This window comes from Leptonychotes weddellii, chromosome X (assembly GCF_054177405.1).
Source record: "Leptonychotes weddellii isolate Sample4059 chromosome X, ASM5417740v2, whole genome shotgun sequence".
Classification (NCBI taxonomy): Eukaryota; Metazoa; Chordata; class Mammalia; order Carnivora; family Phocidae; genus Leptonychotes; species Leptonychotes weddellii.
In genome coordinates this window covers 83,319,396-83,346,346 of record NC_138385.1, presented here as the reverse complement: position 1 = coordinate 83,346,346, position 26,951 = coordinate 83,319,396, and the positions used below count along the sequence as shown (strand labels likewise).

Genomic DNA, 26,951 nt, shown 5'->3' with positions numbered 1-26,951 from the left:
TCTAGAGGATGGAAGATCTGGAGTTACAATAGCATCTCATGACTATAGAGGGAACTCATCTAAAGAATGGTAACAACCTGGAGCGCTTGGGTGGCTCAGTAGTTAAGGGTCTGCCTTCGGCTCAGGTCATGATCCCAGAGTCCTGGGATCGAGCCCCGCATCAGACTTCTTGCTCAGTGGGGAACCTGCTTCTCCCTCTGCCCCTCCCCCTGCCTGTGTTCTCTCTCTCTCTGTCAAATAAATAAATAAAATCTTCAAAAAAAAAAAAAAAAGAATAGTAACAACCCAAAGGAAATGAATTGAGAGATGAAGAACGAGAGAGAGAAAAAAAAGGAAATAGGCTTGGGGATATCATTTGAACTCCTTATATGTCTTGATGGGGCACCTGAGTGGCTCACTCGGTTGAGAATCCAACTCTTGATTTTGGCTTAGGTCGTGAACTCAGAGTCATGGTATCAGACTCTGTGCTCAGTGTGGAGTTGGCTTGAGATTCTCTCTCTCCCTCTACCTCTGCCCCTCCCCCTGCTCATGCTCGCTTGCTCTAAATAAATAAATTAATTAATTAAATCTTCAAAATAATTTTAAAAATTAGAAAAAAAAAAAGCCAGCCCTATCTCCTATACTATTCAGTTACATGAACTAATACATTTTCTTTTCTGCATAAGCCTGTTTAAGGTAGATTTTCTGTTGCTTGCAAACAAAAGATTCTAAGCTGATATACCATGAATGAATAAGAAATAAATAGTTGGAACACTCAAGACCATGACTGAGATGGGGAAGGCAAATTAACCAAAAATATTTATATTCTGTGTTAATAAAATGAATCCTATCTTTTCTTAATGCTTTCAACGTATAACTTCTGAAGACATAAGTGCTCTAGAAGCATCTGTTAAGTTAAAATGTAATTGTACAAAAGGAAACAAACCTGGAGAACTAAGGTGGCACAGTGAGTTTGGACAGAGGCAAGATTTAAACCCCTCCTCAGCAAATGTTAATGATTTAGGGATTAGTACAGTTTACAAAATATGGTAACTGAGAATCTTCTTTGCTCTTGGGAAGACAGGGCCAACCCCTCAAGACATATAAAGCAGTTTTTTTTTAAGATTTATTTATTTATTTATTTATTTATTTATTTATTTATTTATTTGATAAAGACATAGCAAGAGATGGAACACAAGCAGGGAGAGTTGGAGAGGGAGAAGCAGGCTTCCCGCCGAGCAGGGAGCCCGATGTGGGGCTCAATCCCAGGACCCTGGGACTATGACCTGAGCCGAAGGCAGATGCTTAACAACTAAGCCACGCAGGCACCCCATTTTTTAAAGATTTTATTTATTTACTTAAGAGAGAGAACACAAGTAGGGGGAGTAGAAGGCAGAGGGAGAGTGAGAAGCAGACTCCCCACTGAGCAGAGAGCCTGACATGGGTCTCCATCCCAGGACCCTGGGATCACAACCTGAGCCCAAGGCAGATGCTTAACCCACTGAGCCACCCAGGTGCCCCATCAAGACATAAACAATGGCTTCTGTTTTAGTCACTTTCTTTCCTGGATGGTCTTGAGGTCTTTCTGAACCACAGAATTTCCTTTTCATAGTAAACATGTGTAGGGGAGGAATAATTTTATTCTACTCCTCAAGCTTCTTCTAGCTGGCCTAAGAATTAAATTGACATAACACAGAGTTAATAGGAGAAAAAAAATGAAGTTTAATTATGTGTCCGTGGAGGACCAATAATAAAATTGAGACCTCAAACGAATGACCAAGGTAGGCAGCTTTCATACGTTTTTTTAAGGTTTATTTATTTAAGTAATTGCTACACCCGAGGTGGGGCTCGAACTCACGACCCCGAGATCAAGTCACACAATCTTCTAACTGAGCCAGCCAGATGCCCCAGTTTTTATGCTTTTTGAACAAAGAAACTATCAATTTGGGAGAAATTGATGGGACAAAGAAAACTTATGTTTGGGAGTTTTTTTCTTTTTTTAATTTTATTTTATTATGTTCTGTTAGTCACCATACAATACATCACCAGTTTTCGATGCAGTGATCCACGATTCATTGTTTGCGTATAACACCCAGTGCTCCATGCAGAACGTGCCCTCTTTAATACCCATCACCGAGCTAACCCATCCCCCCAATCCCCTCCCCTCTAAAACCCTCAGTTTGTTTCTCAGAGTCTATAGTCTCTCTTGGAGTTTCAATTAATAAGGAATCTTCAACAGGTTTGGGCTGGGGTGGAAAATTAGTGAAAGAAACCAAGTTTGTTTAGACAGCCTTCTTGGCTCTGAATTCCCTAGATCTGGTGATAAGGATGTCGCTTTACCTCCTGTTACAGGGAGGGGAACTTTCACATGAGAAATTTACTTTCTGCTGTCTGACAACAAAAGTCAGGGTGTTCTTCTTGCTCTGGCTGTTTCTCAAGTAACTTTAATTCATACAGTAAAAAAAAAAAAAATTTTAGGTAATCTGTACACCAACAAGGGGCTTGAACTCAGGACCCCGAGATCGAGAGTCACATGCTCTACTGACTGAGCCAGATAGGCGCCCCTTAAGTAACTTTAATTCAAAATAATCAATATGCCGAAGTGGCACATTTGGGGGCAGGTGGACTTGGGTAGCACAGATGGACTAGTACAAAGAAACATTTGACAGATGAAAATTGAAGTTAAGAGACTTGCCCAAGGTAATAAGTAACTGGACCAGTCAATATGGGACTTTGATCCTCTCTTCCCAAATGTAATAACCTATCTGCCAGAAATAGCAAGTGCCATTTACTCATGTCTTAGGAATTCATTCATTGTTCAACATACATTTATTGAGTCAGATTCTGAGAATACAGAGATGAATAAGACAAAGTCCTTGGCTTCAAGGTATTTCTAGTCTATTTGAGAAAAATGTCACATAAACAAATAAGCATAATAGAATGAAGCAAATGAACCTATAGTTTATATCTTTGATGTTCTAGAACCTATGGTCTAGAGGAAGTGTTTGGCATAGTGGACTCTGGGAAAAGTTACAAGAAGGAGACAATTGTCTGGGGAGAGTGTCCCCAAAGAGGTCATGTGTAAAACTCATAATGAAAATGAGTAAATATGTGTTCAGTTATTATAAATGAAATAATAAATATTCAAAATTAAAGTTTATCATTATTTTAATTTTACCAGGGAGAAATTATGTATAGTTTTTTAAAACTTCTTTTGGTATCTAAAAAGGTCATTTGTTTATTCTCAAATCTCATCCTCCCAATCATAGAGAAGTGATGTCACAAGAATTCTTCTTAAACTTTTCATTCTGTAATCTTCTTTTTTTTTTAAAGATTTTATTTATTTATTTGTCAGAGAGAGAGAGAGAGAGAAAGAGAGAGTGTACAAGCAGGGGGAGCAGCAGGCAGAGGGAAAGGGAGAAGCAGGCTCCCTGCTGAGCAGGGAGCCGGATGCGGGGCTTGATCCCAGGACCCTGGGAACATGACCTGAGCTGAAGGCAGATGCTTAACTGACTGAGCCACCCATGCATCTCGCATTCTGTAATCTTCTGACCCACCATCATGAGTCCAGAGGTATGGGAGGGAATAGCTGGGAGATGATAAATCAGGGTGCACAAGAGTAGATCCTTGTTATATTGTGATTTGTGATAAAAAATACATATTTGGTCTGTGTGCCCATTCCTGGCATAAAGATCCTAAAACCCTTGGAATTCCCAAGTCATAAGAGCTATGAAAGTGCCTTTTGTTACTCATAACAAGCTCCTTTCAACCACACCTGAGTTTGTGTCAACAAGGTAACTTTTGGAAAACCCCTAAGGATAGGAGCTGGTTGCCCAGGGAACCAACCTTGTAATTAAAGGGTTGGAACTTTCAGCCCCACCCGCAAACCTCTGGGGAGGGGAGAGGGGCTGGAGGTTGAATTAATCACCAATGGCCAATGATCTAATCAACCATGCCTATTTAATGAACCCTCCATAAAGACCCAAAAGGACAGGACTTAGAGAGCTTCTGGGTTGGTGAACATGTGGAGGTGCCATGTGGGTTGCCTTCCAGAGAGGGCATAGAAGTTCTATGCTTCTTCCCCCATACTGTGCCCTACACATATCTTCCATCTGGCTGTTTCTGAGTTATAGCCTTTTATAAAAACCTGGTAAATACAGTAAGTAAACTGTTTTCCTAAATTCTGTGAGCTGCTCTAGCAAATTAATTGAGCCTGAGAAGGGGATGATGGGAGCCTCTGATCTCTAGCTGGTTGGACAGAAGCTTGGATGACAAGCTGGATCTGTGACTGGTGTCTCAAGGGTGGAAGGGGTAGTCCTGTGGGATTGAGCCCATAACCTGTGGGATCTGCTGCTATTTCCAGGCAGGAAGCATCATTGATTAGAACTTAATCATATGATTACATCTAACTCCATATGCCCAAGGAATGGATTGTGGCGGACAGCTAGCAGACTCCACCACAAGAGTGTATGTAAAATCTTTTTGTAGATTTTGCTTATTATATTAAACATTTTCCATATTTCTTCATAGCCTTTATTATTGTAGTAGATTTTATTATTGTTCAAAAATATTTGCTGCCCAGGACACCTGGATGGCTCAGTCAGTTAAGCGTCTGCCTTCAGCTCAGGTCATGATCCTGGGGTCCTGGGATTGAGCCCCGCATTGGGCTCCTTGCTCAGTGGGGAGCCTGCTTCTCCCTCTGCCCGCTGCCCCTCCTGCTTGTGTTTTCTCTCTCTGTCTGACAAATAAATAAAATCTTAAAAAAAAAAAAAAAGAAAAGAAGATTGCTCTTATTCCCAAAAGGGGTGTTTGTCTGTAATTAAGTCAGGTTCCAGCAAAAACCCACAAAAACCACTCTAGTACGTTTGACAGAGGGAAAATAAAACAGGAGATTGACTTTACAAATAATGGAGAAGCTGAAAAGCCAATGGTGAATTAACTCAAAGGTTGGCAAGAGCAGAAAGATGCCACCACCCCTAGGGATGGAGGGACACTTGGATATAAGATAGTGTTACCAAAGCTCAGAAACCAAGGCCATCTGAAGAGAACTAGAACCACAGCTAGGTAGGCGTGGCCAGAACTGTCCAGTAGTAGTTTGAGCCATCAAGGGAGGTTTGTTCTAGCAAAGCTGAATCCATGGAAGAGATGCTACAAGAAGCAGAAAGAGAGAGGGAGAAAAGTACTTTGTTTTTCTTGCTCTCTAATCTTCTGCAGATATCGTCCACTGGGCAAAACTACCCAGAAGTCAGAGAATAAAGGAACCTGGGAAATTTGGTTTCCTATGATACAGCATAGAGCAAGAGAAGGGCAGTGAGGTATCTGAGAGCAAACCGGGCAGTAATGAATGAGTGAACAACCTTATTAGTCTCCAGCATTGTATGTTGTCATCATTATAAATGTTGTTTTGGCAATATTGTTGAGTAGTTGAAGTACTGACTAAAATCAGACATGCCTGGGTTTGAAATCCTGCTCTAAACATTTCCTAAGTATGTGACCTTGGGTGAGTTGCTTAAACTCTTCAAGTCTGAGTTCTTCATATATAAAATGTTGTGAAGATGAAATGACCTAAAACACTTAGCATAGTGCCAAGTGTGAAATAAGTCCTCAATAAGCACTAGCTAATATAATTACTAGGTGCAACATGAAATCTCTAGGTTAGTTTAATTTTTCACTCGTTTGATGTCTATATAGGGTCAACATTTTCTAAGTGATCTTCCTTTACCATATATATTTCCTCAAGTATCAGTCAACTGTTCATTCTCTTAACTATAGGGTTTAAGCATCTTTCTCACAAATTTGAATGACTTTCTTAACATGGTAAAGTTATTAATTCTTTGTCACATTTTACATTTCATATTGCTTGAAGCTACAAAAGTTATCATTCTGACACAAAGCTGAAAAATACTCCATTCTGGGTTTCTAGAACTAGATTATGATACATAGTTGCCTATTAATAAGTTAATAAGTTTGGCTGTGTGTAACAGATAAATAAAATCTCTTCTGTCAAAGTCTAGGCTAGTATGGTGCTTTATAGTACCAAGAAACCAGACTCCTTCTATCTTGTTCTGCCATCTACAGAATGCTGCCACAGTCTCCTGACCCCAGAGGGCTCTCTACCACCTCCATACTCCAACTAACGGGAAGCAGGAGAGGGGTAGACATGTGCCTTCCCTTTAAGGGCATCACCTGAAAGTTGCATACTGCATGCCATCTCACATCCCATTGGCCAGAACTTAGTTTCATGACCACATCTAATTACAAGGAAGACTGGGAAATGAAGTTCTTATTTTAGGGGGCTACATACTCAGCTCAAAATTCTATTATGATACAAGGGGCAAGTAGATTTGGGGGGAAACTCTTGGCCCCTGTTGTTCTGATTTTCTGGACACACAAACATCTGTGTACCCTTCTTCCCACACACCAGAACATACCCATTGCTAAGGGAGAGAACTCCCCAGTATAATCCCATTGCTACCGAAGGGGAGCAGATTATGCCACCCTAAAATAAGCCTCTTTGTCACATTGATCATCTTGAGAGCTAGTTATTTTTAAGAAACTGCAGATAACAGGAGAAGCTCTGAAACCTAGTAGAGGTTACCCTTTTGTAAGAGACATTTACCTTTAGGGGCGCCTGGGCGGCTCAGTGGGTTAAGTGTCTGCCTTTGGCTCAGGTTGTGATCCCAGGGTCCTGGGATGGAGCCCCGCATCTGGCTCCCTACTCAGTGAGAGCCTGCTTCTTCCTCTCCCTCTGCACCGCCCCCCCCCCCCCGCTTGTGCGCGCTCTCTCTCTCAAATAAAATCTTTGAAAAAAGAGAGAGAGACATTTACCTTTATAAGAAATCTCTGTGAGGATGGTTCCTTCTGTCCCAGGATGAGGAGGATGACTAAAACCAGAAACTCTTTGGTTCCTCAGTGGCTCAGATGTTTAAGTGTTTCATTTGACTCAGGTCATGATCCCAGGGTCCTGGGATCGAGCCCCGTGTCGGGCTCCCTGCTCAATGGGGAGCCTGCTTCTCCCTCCACCTCTCCCTCTGCTCGTTCTCTCTCTCTCTCTCAAATAAAGAAAAAATCTTTAGGAAAATAAAATAAAACCAGAAACTCTTATCAATGGAGAAGGTAAAGACTTCAATCTGCCTAACAACCTTACCCTCGTTTACTGTGTTTTCCCTGTCACCTCCCATAAATGGCATCCCCTCTCCCCCAACGTCTTTTATCTTTATCTGAAGGTATTTAAGGGGGTGGCTTGGGCCATTTCAGGGAGTTACTCAGTCTCCCTGGGTCTCTCCCATGTGTGCAGGAGGTATACATGTTATTAAACTTCTGTTTGTTTTTCTCCCGTTAATCTCTCCTTTATTATAGCGGGGGTCTCAGCCAAGAACCGAGGAGTCGAGAGAGAATGATTTTTCCTTCCCTACACTTGCATGCATTTCAAAGTTCAGGATCTCTGAGGGATGTGTGATATCCCCTCTGTGAGGTTCAAATGTATCTTCTTGTGACCCTGCAATCTGTAAAAAAGACAAGTGATGCGTGCCCTCCACAACCTCATGGTAGAGTAGGAGTGGGGTGATCGCGGACACGGTGCTGGAAATTCCAGACCAACGGGACAACCCTCGGCAGTGGTCACTTCCTGGCGATTATGGAGTCCCACTGGCTTGGAAATGCAAAAGCTCCTTGTCCTCGAACTGGATCAAATTCCTTAGTTAGCCCATCTGATAGCCCTTAGCTCTGCTTCCTTTTTTTTTTTTTTTAGAAAGAGAAATTTTTTTTTTTAAGATTTTTTTTTTATTTATTTATTTGAGAGAGAGAGAATGAGAGAGAGCACATGAGAAGGGGGAGGGTCAGAGGGAGAAGCAGACTCCCTGCCGAGCAGGGAGCCCGATGCGGGACTCGATCCAGGGACTCCAGGATCATGACCTGAGCCGAAGGCAGTCGCTTAACCAACTGAGCCACCCAGGCGCCTCTTAGCTCTGCTTCCTTAAAGAAAATCCTTGTCCATTGTCCTCTCTGGCCCTCCAGAAGGTTCATTTCCATTGATTGTTTATGGCCACATTTGCCCTGGACCTCTCTTGGGGATGGGTCCGCTTTCACCGTCCGTTCTTTGCTGAGCAGTTTGGGGGCCTCAACATGGCCTGAAGGTGGAGGGGAGCGGAATTTGCCACCCCAAAACACGCCTCTGCGGCGTAAGGATTATTTGGGGCTGGTTATTTTTAAGAAACTGCAGACTCGGGAGAAGCTCTGAACACGGAGTAGAAGTTGCACTTCTGTGAGAGACATTTACAGGTCTTAGGGGAATCTGCATTTGTAAGGGTGGTTCCCTCAGGGTTCCAGGAAGAGGTGGTTGACTCTAAATCTCTAGAAACTGCCAGGGAGGGAGAAGGCAGGGATTTAAATCTGCATAACAATTACACCCTTGTTTACCGTGCCTGGCCCGGTAGCCTCCCAAAACAGACTCCCCACCCCCAACATATTTTGTCTCTTGCTGAAGCCGGTATTTAAAGTGGTGGCTGGAGCCGTTTCGGGGAGTTACTCACTTTTCCTGGGTCTCTGCCATGTATACAGGAGGTATGTATGTCATTGAACTTGTTTGTCTTTCTCCTATTAATCTGGGTTTTATTATGGGGGAGGGGGGGGTCTCAGCCAAGAACCTCAAAGGATAAAGGGAAAACTATTTTTCCTTTCCCGTGCAGGATCTCATCATCACAGGCATTTGCAAACCTGCCTTTCGGTTTCTTTGGTTTTCAGATTCTCTCTAACATTTAATAAGCTTCTGGTCTGTTTGCTACTTGTCAATTACATATAGCGGAAACCATCCCGGGGGGTCAGCCTCAGGGCAGTAAGAGTCCATCTTGGCCATGAACTCCTCCGGAGGAAGGAGGCAGGAAGCAGCAGGGCCTAGGGGTTGAAGGGATCACAGACGCCGGGAACCTGACCGAGATGTGCAACTGCCCAAGACTGTCCCATGCCCTGCACCCCTGCGTGCCCTCCTGCAGCTGCCCTAGTTCCGCAGATGGGCAGCTAGTGGTGGCGATTTGCACACACACCCCCCCCCACCCCCCACGTCTGACTAGCTCTGGTTGGGTCCATCCCTCTGTAGGGTGTTGCTAAAAGCAGCAAGATGCAGCAGACACTGTTCAACATTATAAATGTTTCTTATTTACCCCAGTGCTATTCTTCTGCAGCCTGTGAGCTGCTTTCCAAGATCTGGCTGACCTTTGTTAATGCTGTGCCTAGCTGAAATTTCTATTTCCTTAGAAGAAAGCGAAAATGGATGTTGGGGCAACTAGCACTCTCTGCCACAAATGCCTATTGATTCAGACAGGTTCTTAATTCCACTCCATAAAGTGAGTCAGCAACTTGTAGGAGGCATGGGGCCAGTGAAATAGAAAACTGGCTCCCTCAGATAGCCATATCGCGCAGTGTCCTAGGACTCACTATGAAAAAGGAAACCCAGACAGCCCCAGCTCCCCCACCCCCAAAAGTTGCAGCTAAACTTTTGCTAGTTTTGATATGATGGATATAAGTGCTCAAAGATGATGTTAAAACTAGCAGTAAGGCTGATTTTTCTGGGCCCTGTCAAAAACTTGGCTTTCAAAGTCTCGTAAAACAGCTACACAGTGACTTTAGAAACTCAAGGTGGGAAAACCCATGTACGGTTAGAATTTTTCAATAGGATTGTCAGATTAAGTTACTTATGCAATTCTTTTATTCTCTTTTAGATACATTGAATGTGGATCTGTAGCTTGTAATATAGTCTAAATACTTCATGACGTTTCCTCCCTTCTTACAATGTAAAATAAACCTTTACAGAGAATGAAAAATGAATGATTGTCACAAAGAGATTTTTCTTTCTCTTCTCAGCATGTTCATTTTCTCTATATGTCATTTTCTTGATGTTCATTTCATGTAATAAATCTACTCCAGATTCCTTCATCTCTAGCACTAAAGATAGCTTCGTTAGTTTGCACTGTCAAAATACAAATTAAATCCCAATTTTATTTGAGAATGGAGACGACGACTATTCTAAACAGAAGTTCCAGAACAAAGTCAAGAGACTTTGAGAAGTTTATATCATTATAGTTATTTATACTGCTGTGAAATGTAAGGGACTTTGATGTATTTTGTTCACTGCTATATGGCTGGTACCTAGACCAGTACTTGATGGACACTCAATAAATATTTATTGGGTTAATAAATTAATGGATTTTTTTTTTCATCATCCTAAAATACATTGGGAAACCTTTAACCAAAGTCATTGGAGTAGAATTGGATCTTTTTGATTCCTTACAAGGAGAAGGCATGGTGGGATTATATAATTCAGACTATTAAAATTCATGAAAGCATTCAGACTGGGTGAGAAGATATTTAACCTCAATTTGATGTCTCTAAATATTCACACCAGGAGAGAGGAGGAGGGGCACAAATCGTGTCCCGTGGGAACAGGATTCTGTGATACAGTGTCTCAGATGTGTGTCTCTGGTGGGGGATAATAGCTGAGAAGACACTGCCCCAAATGATTGGCAACATAATATTGAAATAAATATTTTCAAGTGTTCTTCATGTAGTCTTCTGGTCTCACAACAAATTTGAGAGTGGTTTCTATTACTCTTCTCATTTTACAAATGTAGAAATTGAGCTTCCAAGATAGAACCTGTCCGAAGTCCCACAGCTGATGATTGGAAGAGCCCCAGCTTCAAGGTCACCTTGGATAAGAAGTCCTGCTTTTGTTTCATTGGCTTCTTTTCTAGTGTCCAAAACAATGCATAATATTTGCTGGGTCTTCAAGGAGGAGATAATGATGACTGGAACCAAAGTCCCAGAATTCTCCACAAGCAACTTGTTATATTACAGATTTCTGGGAGAGCTATTTTAGTAGGAACTCTACTATGGACTGAAGATTTGTGCCCTCCCCCCATTTATATGTTGAAGCCCTATATTTGGAGAGGCTTTTGAGAGGAGGTTGGGTTAGATGAGGTCCTGAGAGTAGGGCCGCATGATGGGATTAGTGGCTTTATCAGGGCAAGAAGAGAGATCCCTTTTGGTCTCTATGCACATGCCCCGAGGAAGGGCCATGTGAGGACATAGAATTTGGCCATCTGCAGTCCAACAAGAGCGCTCTCACCAGGAACTGAATTGGCTGGCACCTTGATCTTGGACTTCTCACCAAAATTGTGAGCAAATAAATTTCTGCTGTTTAATTCACCTAGCCTATCGAGTTTTTTTGTGGCAGCCCAAGCAGGCTAATATACACTCCGTGGTGCTTTGGCCCCCATGCCTCTGTGTGGACATCTTGACCCAGGTGAGGCAAATTACATCACTAATGTTGGGTGAGCACTGGTTTTGCCTAGACTAGAAACTGGCCTCAAGGGCCTTTCCTGTGTTCTTTTTCCTGAGCCTGAATCCAGTTTCCACTCAGTCTTCTAAGGTGACGGAAGTGGAGATGGGGAGCTTCTTTCTAGCTGAGGGGGCAGTGAGAATAAGAAGGGATGTGGCCTATTTGTCATTATCAGTTCCCGAAAGAGGCCAAGAATAAGAATCTCAAAAAAGCATCCATTCCAGAGAATCTCTATACATGGCTTGTATAGTCCTCTAACTTCCCAGCTAATCCTGGAAACAGGTCATTGAATTCAGACTTTTCTTCTTCTGTGATGTAGGTTTTTAGTGCTATAATTTTCCCTCTAAGCACTGTTTTAGGTGCATCTTGCAGATTGTAATATGTCATATTTCATTTTCATACAGTTAAAAATACCTTCTAATTTTTCTAGATTTCTGCTTTGTCCATGAATTAAAGTTGTGTCATTTGGGAATTTTCCAGAGATCTTTCTGTTTGATTTCTAATTTAATTCCCATTGTGGTCCTATAACAAACTTTGCATAATTTGAATCCTTTTTAATTTATTGAGACTTGCTTTCTGGCCCACACTGTGATTTATCTTGGTAGATATTCCATGTATATTTTAAAAGATTGCGTATTCTGCTCTTGGTGGATGGAATATTGAATAGATGTTAATTGGGTCATGTGAATTGATAAGTGCTTACCTCTCCATATACCTGCTGATTTTCTGTTTACTTGTTCTATTAATTATTGAGAGGGGGATATTCAAATATCTGACTAATTATGGTACTCTCTACTTTTCAGTTCTATCAGTTTTTGCTTCAGGTATTTTATTTTCTTTTTAAGATTTATTCATTTATTTATTTTAGAGATGGAGAGAGCAGGAGTGGATGGAGGGGCAGAGGGAGAGAGACAATCCTGAGCAGACTTGTGCTGAGCGTGGAGCCAGACACGGGGATCCATCCCACGACTCTGAGACCATGACCTGAGCGGAAATCAAGAGTTGGCTGCTCAACAGACTGAACCACGCAGGTGCCCCTGCTTCAGGTATTTTAAAGTAGTGTTAATAAGTTCATAAACATTTATGATTTATATACTATGATGAATTGACTGCTTTATCATTAGGAAATGATCCTCTTTATCCCTGGTATTATTTTTTGCTCTGAAATCTAATTTGAATTTGATATTAATATAACCACTCCAGCTTTATTTTGATTAGTGTTAGTATGGTATATAGTTTCCCATGCTTTCACTTTTAACCTGTATGCATTTTTTTAAAAAAGATTTATTTATTTTAGAGAGGGCGTAGGGGCAGAGGGAGAGGGAGAGAGAGAAGTTCTGTACATATTTAGTTTGTATTTTAAACTTAATGAAATTCGTGTATGTGTTGACACATGTATATATTTCATAAATAAAGGTTATGTATATATATTGGAGATTGTGATCGAAAATCTTACTACTGATGGGGTAAACAGTCAAAAAAGGCATAGAAACTGTGGCTTTAAGGGCAATGTGAACGAGTGACCAATCCTTTTTACACGAGAACAGAAATAGGACCGGAGAGAACGACAGGGCCTAGACATCACGCAACTCTAGTTGACTGGCTCCCCTTGGATCATGTATGTGAATGGTGCTCCCCACAGTTGTGTTAAGCTACGGCTTTTGCCAGAGAATCCGTTTGGAGGGAAGAATTAGAGTCACATGTGGAAAAGGCTGAGAGGCGTCTCTTTCCAAGAGGACACACGGCCAAGCAAACTGTCCTAATGTACGTCATTGCCCATGTAGGTGAGGAAAAATACTTTTACCTCCATTCCTTCTATGTTCTTGGCTGAGAAGCCCCCGCCCCCCCAAAAGAAAAGACAGATTAATGGGAGAAAAAGAGAAGTTTAGTAACATGTATATCTCCTGTATACATGGGAGAGACCCAGGAAAACTGAGTAACTCCCCCAAATGACCTAAGCTACCACCTTAAATACTGTCTCTAGCTGAAGACAAAAGAAGATGGGATTCCTGGCTGGCTTAGTTGGTAAAGCATGTGACTTTTGATCTTGGGGTCATGAGTTCAAGCCCCACGTTGGGGGGAGAGTTTACTTAACCAACTGAGCTACCCAGGCGCCCCTTTTTTTTTTTTTTTAAGATTTTATTTATTTATTTGAGAGAGAGAGAATGAGAGAGAGCAAGCACATGAGAGGGGGGAGGGTCAGAGGGAGAAGCAGACTCCCCGCCAAGCAGGGAGCCCGATGTGGGACTCGATCCCGGGACTCCAGGATCATGACCTGAGCCGAAGGCAGTCGCTTAACCAGGGAGAGTTTACTTAAAAAAGAAAAGATGTTGGGGCATGTTGGGGCACGGAGTCCATTATGGGAGGTTACCAGAAAAGCACAATAAACAAGGTTATGGTTGTTCTACAGATTTTAAGTCCTTGCCTTCTTCATTGATATGTTTCTAGAGATTTAGAGTCATTCTCCCCTCCTCCCCCATCCAGAGAGGGAGACACCCTGACAGATGGAGATTTCCCTTATAAATGTAAATGTCTCTTACAAAAGGGTGACTTCTGGGGGCCCCTGGCTGGTTCTGTCAGTCGAACATGTGACTCCTGATGGGTGGAACATGTGACTGTGGATCGAGGGGTGGTGAGTTTGATAGCCTCATGTTGGGTGTAGAGATTACTTCAAAATAGTATCTTTTAAAAACAAAACAAAAAAACCAAAAGGACAACTTCTCTGTTTTTAGAGATTTCTCGTGTCTGAAGCCTCTCAAAAATAATCAGCCCGAAATAATCAATCTGCCAAAGAGGCTTATTTTGGGATGGCAAATTCTGCTCCCTTTCACCGATGCAGTCCAGAAAGATTGTCCAGTGAAGGGAGATGAGTATGCTGGGTGAAGTACTGGAGGGTGAGGGGACTAGAGAGAAAAGATCCAAAAACCTGCACAGGGGTCCCTTTGAGGGCTGTAGCTGAATAGTAAAGCTGTGCATGTGCGGAGTTTAAATACATAGTGTGTCCAAAAGTCGTGAAGGCAAAAGTTCAAAGTACTGCCTCGGGGCACCTGGGTGGCTCAGTTGGTTGGGTGTCTGCCTTTGGCTTGGGTCTTGATCCCAGGGTCCTGGGATCGAGCCTCACATTGGGCTCCTTGCTCGGCGGGAAGCCTGCTTCTCCCTCTCCCATCCCTCTGCTTGTGTTCCTGCTCTCGCTATCTCTCTGTCAAATAAATAAATAAAATCTTTAAAAATAATAATAATAAAAAAATAAAACACACTATTCAAATAGTTTACTCTGGTAGACAAGTACATTCTACTGAAGAATATTGGTAATTATTAAAAGGATAGTTTTAGAGCCACCTGGCTTGCTCAGTCAGTAGAGCATGACTCTTGATCTCGGGGTCGTGAGTTTGAGCCCCACATTGGGTGTAGAGATTACCTTTAAAAAAAAAAAAGGTAGTTTTAAAGACTAAATGTGTATGTGGACTGTGTAAAGATCACCTCACTCAGTATCGGGCTTTTTGAATTTAATTTGTAAACTTCCAAAAGTAATCTAAAGCCTGATATTTTCCAAATTGTGGATTGAAGGTGCAAATTTCCCTCAGCCCTTGTAGGGAATTCCTTTTGAATTCATTTCCCTGACATGAGATTGCTCTCCCCAAAGCAATTTTGGAGGGAACATTAAGTGTTTTTAATCAGAGCTGCGTGGGAGCCCATTTAATCACTATGTAATAGAAGACATTAAAGGAACAACATTTTGTTTAAGGGACTTATTGACTGAGAAGTTCATTTAAACTGGGTCTTCTCTTCTCTGGCTTCCCATTTTGGACATGTCCAGCCAAGATTGAATTCAGTATTTCTGTTGGGTAGCTATCCTGCAGCCCACCCCTACCATCCACCCTCCAGCATCTTCAGCCTTCATCCTATAAATAAAAATTAACATGTTTTGGGTTTTGTCCTTGCAAGTTATAGTTGTCTCTGACAATTCCCTTTCTGTTTGAGAAAAGCCAGAGTGGTGCTGTGTATTTTCGGTCATATTCTCTCTGGTATCAAATGTCACAGCTGGCTTGCATGAGGTTTATTTGTATTATAATAGCATTTCCTTTAGATCTCAAGGGGCCTCTATCTCTAAAATCACTTGTCTACAGGAACTTCAGGGAGAATAACTTGACCTTTTTTAAAAGTAAACTTTCCAGTTGAATGGCTCCCTCTGGATCTAGGTTCAGATGGTTCTGTGTGTGTGCGTGTGTGACTCATGCTTTTAGGTTAATGAAGATTCAGACTTTTCAAAGTGATAATAGTGTGTCTTTGATTTTCCAAACAGAGATCTTTCTTTTTTTTTTTAAAGATTTTATTTATTTATTTGAGAGAGAGAATGAGAGAGAGAGAGAGAGAGAGCATGAGAGGGGAAGGGTCAGAGGGAGAAGCAGACTCCCCGCTGAGCAGGGAGCCCGATGCGGGACTCGATCCCGGGACTCCAGGATCATGACCTGAGCCGAAGGCAGTCGCTTAACCAACTGAGCCACCCAGGCGCCCCAAAACAGAGATCTTTCATTGATTGTGATGAAGAGTAAACAATAAGCATTGTATAATTTATGGAGATTATAATGTACGGTCTTCTTCCTCCCATTCCAGAAAGTCAATTCTTTTTAGTTTAGTTAGTTTAGTTAATAATTCCTTCCCCAAATTCTATTATATTTATAGACAGAAACAGGGTGACCAACTGAACTTTCAGTACAAAAACCAGGGAAGGGGGTGCTTGGGAGGCTCAGTCGGTTAGGTGTCCAACTCTTTATCTCGGCTCAGGTGTTGATCTCAGGGTCATGAGTTCAAGTCCCGCATGGGGCTCCATGCTGGCAATGCAGCCTACTTACAAACAAACAAACAAACAACCCAGAAAAGTCCCAGGCCAACTGGGATAAGTTGGTCACCCTGGGCAGAAGTGATACACAAGACACTTCCCAACCTAGAGTTTTTCCTAAACCCTGAGTTCACTGAAGAGAAGTGTCCCTAGGGCAAAAGGAAAGTGGAATAACAATGTAAACCTTTTTTCATTTTAATTTCAGCACAGTTGACATACAGTATTATATTAATTTCATGTGTACAGTATATTGATTCAATAATTCCATACATCACCTGGGGCTCATCATGACAAGTGCACTCCTTACTCCCCATGACCTGTAAACTTCTTTTTTTTTTTTTTAAAGATTTTATTTATTTATTTGACAGAGAGAGACATAGCCACAGCAGGAACACAAGCAGGGGGAGTGGGAGAGGGAGAAGCAAGGCTCCCCGCAGAGCAGGGAGCCCTATGTGGGGCTCGATCCCAGGACCCTGGGATCATAACCTGAGCCGAAGGCAGCCGCTTAACCGACTGAGCCACCCAGGCACCCTTTTTTTTTTTTAAAGATTTTATTTCATGACCTGTAAACTTCTAATTAAAATACAACATATATGTAATGTACAAATCTTAAGTGCTCTACAAAATTTCAGCAAGTGTACACACATGCGTAAGTAGTATCCAGATCAAAAAAGAGAATATTTCCAGAATCCTAGAACCCTCCTTAGGCATACTTTCAGTAACTACCCCCCTTGAATACCCATGTAAGGTAGGGGGAGTAATTTTCCCTCTTGGCTGAGATACCACCTGCAATAAAAAACACATTAACAGGAGAAAAACAGAAGTTTAATAACATGTATATCTCCTGTATACATGGGAGAGGCCAGGAAAACTGAGTAAAACTCTCTGAAATGGCCTAAGATATCACCTTAAATAGAAATGTCAGCTAAAGACAAAAGAAAGATGTTGGTGGTTGGGGGAGGCCTGGTATGGAAGGCTATTGGAAAAACACAAATTGTTATATAGATTTAAGTCCTTGCCTTCTCCATTGATAAGTTTCTTGCAATTTGAAGTCATCCTTCCCTTCCTGGTACTGAGAGCAAGACATGCTTGCAAATGGAGATTAACCTTCTAAATGTAAATTTTTCTCACAAAAGGCTGTATTCTACTTTGATTTTAGAGCTTCTTCATGTCTACTTTTTCTCAAAAATATGCCACTTCAAAGTAGTTCTTATGCCAGAGGCATATTTTGGGGTGGCATAGTCCACTATTTCTTCAGCTGTTATCCTTACTTAAAATAATTTAGGGGCACCTGGGTGGCTCAGTCGGTTAAACATCCAACTTTTGGTTTCAGCTCAGGTCGTGATCTCATAGGTTATGAGATTTATCGTCCCTGCGTTTGGCTCCTCACTCAGTGGGGAATCTGCTTGAAGATTCTCTCCCTCTGCCCCTCCCCCCACTCCTCAAAGTCCATTCTGGAATAGGATTTTGGCTTTACTTTTAGGTACTCCCAGAGACTTCCAAATGCAAAAGAACCCTCAAAGAGGAATTTAAGCCTCTGCTTCAATGACATGGGCTGTATTTGAAGATTGCAAAAATTTCAGCAACAATTTTTGAGATAGATCTCATGGTCACTGTACCCAAGCTATCCTTTTTACCAGAAGTCTCTGCAAGAGGAAAGCTCTTCTCAAACAATTGGCCCAAGATGGGGCCCTGTCTTTGACATGAGGAGAGATAAGTAGCATATGCTATCTCAGTTCTAGAGAAAATTAACCTCAGGGGGTGACAACTTTATCCCTGTTCCAATATATATCAGCATGCCCATCTTGAAAGGTCATCTAGTATCTGAAAAGACCAAGGACTTTGAAGTCAAACATCGTAGTATCAAAGAGTGATTTTCAAAAGCTAAAAACAATAGTGCTCATACAAATACAGAATGGATGTATGTCAAAGATTTTATTCAACTCATTAATGAGGGAATCAGTAAGATGGTAATGCTGGTTCAAAGAGCATTTTGAGGACTGGCGTATTTATAGTCCACTAGGAAAGGCAGTTTAAATTTGCTAAGTTAGAGACAACTGATTGATGTCCAAAGGGCAATGAAACTAACTTTGGGGCTCTATTTTCTATTGGACAGAAGAATTACCATATAACTTCAGAGTCTGAGCCCTTAATTAATAGTAAATGGCAGTTACACACAGATCTATATCCCCTAGATAATTAAATAATTCTTGTATTCTGTCAACATCCCAAGATGACTTTGAAAGGACATACAACTGTAGGGGCCGAGGGCAGGCCACCCCAAGATGGGCCACTTTATCATGAAGATTATTCTGAGCTGAAGGCCATCGAGACCTTGTGAGCTCAAGAGAAACTTTTGCTCCTCTCTTAACCACATAGAAGAATCTAAATTGGGGATTTTTTCCCCGAATAAGAGTTATTATCAGACAAACTTTATCTGAGTGACCCATCTGTATGGTAGGACAAACCTCTAATTACCAAACATCTGCTCTTCTTATTGCCCTGTGAAGTGCATTTCTTTCCTCTGAAGTCCCAGACCCCTATCCCTTTCTTAGTTCAGGATGACATATATACCTTATTTTGCCTGACTGTCTTTGGAATTTCTATGTTTGTTGGATTCCCTGAACATACACTAGTAAATTTGATTTTCTTCTGTTAATCTGTCTTATGTCAGTTTCTTTCTTTTTTTTTTTTAAGATTTTATTTATTTATTGGGCACCTGGGTGGCTCAGTTGGTTGAGCATCTGCCTTTGGCTCAGGTCATGATCTCAGGGTCCTGGGATCGAGCCCCGCATCGGGCTCCCTGCTCAGAGGGGAGTCTTGTTTCTCCCTCTGCCCCTCCCCCTGCTCATGCTCTCTCTCTCTCTCTCTCACTCGCTCAGATAAATAAATAAAAATAAAATATTTAAAAAAGATTTTGTGTATTTGAGAGAGAGAGCACGAGCAGGGGAGGGGCAGAAGGAGAGGGAGAAGCAGACTCCCCGCTGAGCATGGAGCCCGACGTGGGGTTCAGACCCAGGACCCTGGGATCATGACTTGAGCCGAAGTCACTTAACTGACTGAGCCACCCAGGCGCCCCCAGTTTGATTCTTAGTCCAGCTAGAAGGACCCTTGAAAGGGACAGGAATTCTTGCTCCCTAACACAACTTAATTTTCCCCCTTATTTCTTAAGTTTTAAATAATGTACCTTAACAATATCTAAGACACCTATGTGCACAATATACTAGCTTTTGAGCACGTACCCAAATTCAGTTTGGGACTCAGTTTCTTCATCTGTAAAATTAGGATGATAATATCTATCTTACCTGATTATTTAATTTTTTTTCTTACTCCCCAGCTAATGGAGACCAAGCGGGGATCACCCCTGGGTAGGCCGAAGATGGAGTTGGGTGCCTTTTTTTCGTTTGCTTTTTTAAGAGAGGAAGGGAGAGAGCGAGAGAATGGGGGTGCAGGGGCAGAGGGAGAGAGGAAGAAAGAGAATCTTAAGCAGGCTCCATGCCCAGGGCAGAGCCTGACATGGGGCTCGATCTCAGGACCCTGAGATCATGACCTGAGCCGAAATCAAGAGTCAGATGCTTAACCCACTGAGCCACCCAAGTGCCCCGGAGTTAGGTGTCTTTTACACGCATGACTGGGATAGAGACCAGAGGGTAGCAGGGTATAGGCCAGGAAATGGACCAAAGCCTGCATTACTGTATCTGAGGGATGGAAGCCTGGAAGGGAAACCAAGTGAAAATGAGCTGAAAATTAAGGAGTAGTCAAAGTTGAAGAAACCAACAGACAGAACCAGGAACGTGTGTCAGCCAAAGGCACACACAAGTTGGGAGTTCCAAAATAAAGCGGGGGGAGAAAGGGGACAAGAATGAGCATGAACCTGAGTGGGGGAAGGTAGCAGCTTTTGTTCTATCCAGTTCTGCCAATAGCGTGAGATGGCCTCTTTTTGGAGATTAGGGTTACTCTCAGGCAATAAATAGGATAAAGGTTAATGATAATTTATGCCAGGCACCTTGTTTAGTATCTACAGAAGCAGGTGCTTAGTAAATGGTAGTGATTATCCTTTTTGTCTACTTTTCTGTCAGTGGAGGTTGAAGGTGAGGCAGTTCTCTTTCAAAAGAAGCTACAAGAATTAAAGCCTCTTTGACTCTCTCGTTCAGTAGAGAAGGTATTCATATTACCGGAGAAAATGAGGAGGGGCATGTGTTGTATTTGGCAGCTCCAGCAAACGAGATGTGCCGGTCGCATCTTCCTTCAAGAGAGAACTTGCTGGTCACCAGCGGGGCCCTGCTCTCCCCGGGGAAGCCCTAGCCAAAGACTGAGCCCAGGGTGGCCAAGGCCTGGCCACTTCTGCTGCACATCAGTATTCTGGAACAGACCGTCTTTGCTCAGAGCTCTTTGGCTCTTTTGGAGGCTCCGTCAGATCTGCCCTGTGGTCTGAGGCTCTCCCTGCCCGATTCTTCTCCTCCTCCTTTTTTTTTTTTTTTTTTTTTACTGGTGTCAGATCTGCAACACAGTCGGAAGGCTTTCTGTTGGCCCTGCTTCCTCTGACTTCATTTTTCCCACATGTTAAACTCATCTGAGGGACCTTTTTCACCCTTCACTCTGCCTCCTTGTTTGCTGCCCAGAGGATTTGAACGGACGCAGCCGGTACCCGACGTGGCCTGAGAGACCAGGAGAAAGGGTGGAGGTCAGTGAGGGTCGCTCACCACCTGTCTGGCCGGGAAGACCCCAGCCTGGGTAGTGTGTAGGGTGCGGAGAATGTGCTGGTCTAATTGTGAAAACGTACACTGGTTGTGATTTGGGGAAAGGTTCTCATGGAGGGGAATGCTCAGGCGGTTTGAGAAGTCTGGAGTCTGGAGGGTTGGGGGTGGAGGCTGGAGGCTGGAGGACAGGGAGGAGGAGGCCGCACGGAAGAGAACAATGGAATTGTCTGCTTGCTGTTAAGTTCTATCATACCCTATAGAGAGGTAATGAAAAACCAAGGGCAGTCAATACACCATTGAAAACCAGGTGTGAAGGCCACAAGTCCTCTCTGGTAGTTTACAAAGGGGCTCTTATCTTCTGCAATGGGAGAGCGGAAAAAGCTGAAGGCAAAACTCAAGATTAAATGGTTATATTCATTGGCCTTCAAAGCTGATGGAATGCTTGACTGAGGCAGTCTGTTCTCGCAAGGTCAGAGCCCCGTTGGGGGCAACCCCGGGACGCTGCTACATGAGACGAGCATATGTGGGTGGAGGCCCCTGAAGACTGGGCCTCCCAGGGTTCAAGAAACCAAATTAGGGACGGGTTGAAGTCATTTGTGCTCAGCCCCATGACTGCACACCAAAACTGTATGAGATTTTTGTACTCGGCTTTCCCAGAAAAGGAAGGCCTAAGTCAACCAGTCAGCACTTGCGTGTCCAGCACAAGTGAGCTGACCGGGCTGCAAGACTTCCCTTGGTTCCAGAGAAGGAAAGTAACCCTGCTTCAACCAATCAGCAAACACCCAGCATAGCTTCCTTTTTCCTACTCATATTGGTCTATAAAACCCTCTTGAGTTGTACAGCTCTTTGGAACTCCTTTCTCTTGGCTAGATTGGATGCTGCCCAACTCATGGATGGCTAAACAAAGCCACTAAGATATTTAAAATGTACTCAGTTGAATTTTGTTCTTTAACACCAGCTCCTCTGAACCCTGAGAGCCTTCAAAGGTGACCCACTCCTCCCTATTAAGAGCCATAATGCTCCCCACCTCCAGTGTAGAAAGATATTGTAGAGTCTTCTCCCCCGTGAGGCAACAGCCACACAGTGCACCCCCCCACCAGCACCCCCCCCACCCGCTCAGGATCTGCCCAACTTTATCTCTTGGTTGCCAGGCCGATAACTAGAATCATGCAACAGTATAACTCATCTGGGGATGTGCTGGACCTGATAAAGGAGGAAAGGGGCCATACCCCAGAGGAGCTCTAGGACCGGTCAGCATGTGCCAGCAAGAGCTGTGGGAGAAACAGTGGACTGGGTTTTGAGGATGATTGAGTCATGGGCCTGAAAACTATAATTGGATAAGGCAGAGTTTATTGTTTGACTGGCACTCTCTTGGGATACCCTGGCAAGGACCCTGGAGATGGGGTCTGTTAGGGAAGTTTCTAGATGCCTGGAGAAAGTGGTAGCCCAAACTGAGTGAAGTTGAAATGCCCAAATTGTCACAACAGACAATAGAGCAAGGAATTAAGAGTCTGAGAGAGGTGGGCAGACAGGAATGCATATATTACACGAGACCAGATGACTCACCAGTGGATTATGCCGCATGGAAAAATCCAGAGGACACACCATTCACCGAGGCCATCAGAAATGTGCTGGGGAGCCGGATATCAGCCTTACTGAAACATTTAGTGGAGGCTTCCACTGTAAGGTTAAGACAGAGAGACCTTCACAAAGTTTGGCTTGTTGATAGTAAAGAAAATGGTAAAACGGGACTCAGGCAGTAGAGGCCAGATGATGGTGCTTAACTGCCAGAAACTATGGGAATTCAATTATGACCAGAAAGGATGGAGGAGCCACCAAGGGGCTTTAACTAGGAGAGAATTGTGAGGATGGTTATAAAACTACAGCTCCCTAGGGGCTCAACTATAGCCGCCTCGGGGAAAACCAATGGGCATACAAAGATGCTGCTAATCTACACAGTAGTCCTGAGGCGCCTGGGTGGCTCATTTGGTTAAGTGTCTGACTCTTGGTTTCGGCTCAGGTTATGATCTCAGGGTCATGAGATTGATCGAGCCCTGTGGGGGGGCTCTGTTCTCAGCAGGGAGTCTGCTTGAGATTCTCCCCCTCTCCCCCTTCCCCTGGCTCGTGCACCCAGGCTCGTGCTTACACATGCTCTCTCTTTCTCTCTCTCCAAAAAATAAATACACACACACACACACACAGTAGTCCTCCCTTATCTGCAGAGGATATGTTCCAAGCCCCCCAGTGGTTGCCTGAAACCGTGGATAGTACTGAACCCAGTATTATAATTAATAATTAATAATTTATAACTTAGGTACAGTAAGAGATTAACAACAATAACAGTAAAATAGAACTATTATACTGTAATAAAAATTATGTGAATGTGGTCTCTGTCTCTCTCTGAAAATATCTTACGGTATTATATTTACTCTTCTTGTGATGATGTGAGATGGTAAGATACTTAGCTGCTGAGATGAAGTGAGGTGAACCGTACAGGCATTGTGACCTCGAGTTTGGCTACTATTGACCTTCTGACAATTCCTAAGAAGGAGGGTCATCTGCTTCCAGACTGTGGTTGACTGCGGGTAACTGAAACTGTAGGAAGGAAGACCGCGGATAAGGGGGGGGACTACTGTATAATCAAAAGGAGGCGAAGGTGGACGTGCAGAAGGCTTAGAGTGTTGCTCCAGTAAAAAGTCATGACCCACTGCCCATTTCATTGTCCATTCAGCCAGTTTTCGGTACTGGAATGTATTGAATTAAGGGGTGGCCCTGTCTTCAGCTCCCCAGGGGGAAGGAAGCTGCAACACCATGACAGGGTAGACCACCATAATTCCCCCAGTGTTTTCCCAAGGGAACCAGCTATTGTTTACTCAGGTACCTGTATACTTGGGAAGGGGAGCAGCCTTTCCCATCCTCAAATATTCCTCTTTGGTATAAGGATTAATTGGGGATGTTTATTTTTAAGAAACTGCGGACACACAAGAAGCTCTGAAAACTGAGTAGAAGTTACCAGTTTTCGTAGGAGACAGTCCATTTATAAGGGGAAATCTCCTTTTGTAAGGGTGTCTCCTTCCCTGTACCAGGAAGGAAAGAATGACTCTAAATTTCTAGAAACTCTCTATCCTTGGAGAAGACAACGGCTTAAATTTGCATAACAACCACACCCTTGATTACTGGGCCTTTCCTGGTCACCTCCCAAAACTGATCTTCCCCTTCCCCCCAAACATCTTTTGTCTTTGAAGATGGTATTTAAGGGGGTGGTTTGGGCCATATTAGAGAGTTACTCAGTTTTCCTGGGTATCTCCCATATTTTCAAGAGGTATACACGTTATTAAACTTCTTTTTATTTTATTATTTTTTTATATTTTATTTATTTGTTTGTCAGAGAGAGAAAGAAAGCACAAGCAGGGGGTGTGGCAGGCAGAGGGAGAAGCGGCCTCGGCGCTGAGCAAGGAGCCCGTGATGCAGAACTCTGGGATCATGACCTGAGCCAAAGGCAGACACTTAACCAACTTAGCCACCCAGGCATCCCAAACTTTTTTTTTTTTTTAAGATTTTATTTTTAAGTAATATTTTTAAGTAATCTCTATACCCAACGTGGGGCTCAATTTCAGCCCCAAGATCAAGAGTTACATACTCTACTGACTGGGCCAGCCGGGTGCTCCCATGTCACTAGACTTCTGTGTTTCTCCTGTGAAACTGTCATTTATTGCAGGGTGGGGGTCTAAGCCAACAACCTAGAAGACTAGAGGGAAAATTATTTTTGCCCATCTACAGTTAGGAAAGGGAAATATGCAGACATTTTGAAGATGATTGGACGTAGACTCCAAGTTGGCCTTGATATACGGAGACTCAGAGCATCATCAGGCCTCTTGTTAGAGTGGAGACATATGGGGGCCACAGTCTAGTTTACAGTCTCTCTACTTTTTTTATGGACTCACCCATTAGTAACTTTCTAGTCCTTGAATGCATGATTGGGATGGACATACTTGGCGATTGATTTAATCCCCACATTGGTGCTTGGTCTGTGTGTGGGGTGAGAGCCATCACAGTAGGGAAGGCCAAATGGATGAAACACGATCCTTCCTCTACCCTGTATTCCCTCACCCTTTCCCCAGCAGCCAAGGTAGTAACTCAAAAGCAGTATTGTATCCTAGGGGATAGTGATTATTTCTACAGTTAAGGACATAAAAAGATCTCATGAATCCCTTAATTTGGTGGTCTGGCCCCTGCAGAAACTGCATGGGTCCTGAGAAATGAGCATGGACTGTTGCATGATAGGCCCATTCATGGTTGCCATGCCAGACATGGTGTCAATGTTAGAACAGATTAACATGGCCTCAGGTACATGATATGCACTCCTTAATTTGGCAAATGTGTTCTTGTCTTTCCCATGTGCACTTGCTGTCTTGCCACAAGGCTGTGTTACCTTGCCTATCCTCTGTTACCACATAGTCCAAAGAGATCTGGGCAGTTCCACAGAGTATGGCATTGATTCACTGCATTGGTGACGTTATGCTGATTGGGAAGGATGGGGAAGAAAGTGGCTAGTAAGCTGGAGGCCAAGGTAAGATGTGCTTTGCGGTGTATGGGAGACAAACCCTATACCTCAGCGTATGAGAGACAGATAAGCTTCAGTTGCATCGAAGCTCATGTTTTTTGAGTTGCTATCACTCGCAGCCAGTCTTAATCATGATACAGGATCATTTGCCCCAGATAATGGTATTTTAGAGTAATTTATCTTTTGAAGTATTTCTGATGATAATTAGATTACAACTAATTGTCTGTCGATATTGCTGCTACAAGTTCATGTCAGTAGCGAAAAATACAAATCTTCTATTCTACAATGGGACTTAAAGTGAGAGGGTATGATTCTAGGCTATCTAAAAGAGGGTTTTGCAAATAGGCAAAACACAAAGCGAGGGGAGAGCAGTAGAATACAGACCTGTATTACACCACTTAAAATTACTGACTTGGCTCTCAGGAAGCCATTTGAACAGACCATATTTCTCACAGTGGTGCTGAGGCAAGGGCCCTAATAAGTATGAATAATCAGGGGTCCCTGTGGAGATCAGTGAGTTGCCATTCATATCTGACAGCCACTGATTAAGGAGTAGTCAAACTAAACTGACATAGGGGCGCCTGGGTGGCTCAGTCGTTGAGCGTCTGCCTTCGGCTCAGGTCATGATCCCAGGGTCCTGGGATCGAGCCCCGCATCGGGCTCCCTGCTCAGCGGGGAGCCTGCTTCTCCCTCTCCCACTCCCCCTGCTTGTGTTTCCTCTCTCGCTGTGTCTCTCTCTGTCAAATAAATAAAAAATCTTGAAAAAAAAATAAATTAAACTGACATGTAACTTGTTATTCTTAACAGATGTTCCCAAAAGTTATGCAAGTGTATTAGTAGCCATTCATGCCCATGTAAAATATTGTCTGAACAATCTTATACATAAAATATATCAAATAGGAATGAATATTGAATTTAAATTGAGTGGTCAGCAGACCAATAGGTCTGTAGTTAGCTGGAACTAGAAGATTGCCCATAAAAATAATTTGTTACTACATGAAGAAGCCTTACCAGGAATGCAATTTAAGAAACCTTAATAAAATTAAGGTAGTTGTCCTTGGATTATAAAAGCTGAGTCAAGAAAGTTTTCTGGGGGTCAACTGAAGAAATCTGAGCATGCTGCTTTAATCTCATTCACCAGATCCAAACTATGGGTTCATTATGTCCTCTATGTCCATTAGTGCTTATAGAGGCCTAATCTAGAGCAATCATACAAGGACATATTTTACTTACGCAGTTTTTTTACTTAAAACATATTAAGACATTATTATTTTGCTTAAGCCATTTCTTAGGTAATAAGTTTGTAGTAAAAGTTAAAACTCTTTTAAAAAAAGATTTTATTTATTTATTTGTGAGAGAGAGAGCACAAGCATGGTGGAGTGGGGGTGGGGGGGGTAGAGGCAGAGGGAGAAGCAGACTCCCCACAAGGAGCAAGGAACTTGATGCAGGACTTGATCCCAGGATCCCGGGATCATGACCTGAGCCGAAGGCAGACGCTTAACCGACTGAGCCACCCAGGCGCCCCAAGGGTTAAAA

At 43.0% G+C, this 26,951-nt stretch overlaps 1 long non-coding RNA gene across 1 annotated transcript in view; it reads left to right on the top strand.

Moving 5' to 3' along the window:
* LOC145717983 (uncharacterized) overlaps positions 1 to 26,951 on the top strand; it is a 101,563-nt gene that overhangs the window by 7,627 nt on the left and 66,985 nt on the right. The window contains exon 2 of the long non-coding RNA XR_014141505.1: positions 12,180 to 12,357. This is a non-coding gene — a long non-coding RNA (uncharacterized LOC145717983). The remainder of the gene's footprint in view (positions 1 to 12,179; positions 12,358 to 26,951) is intronic.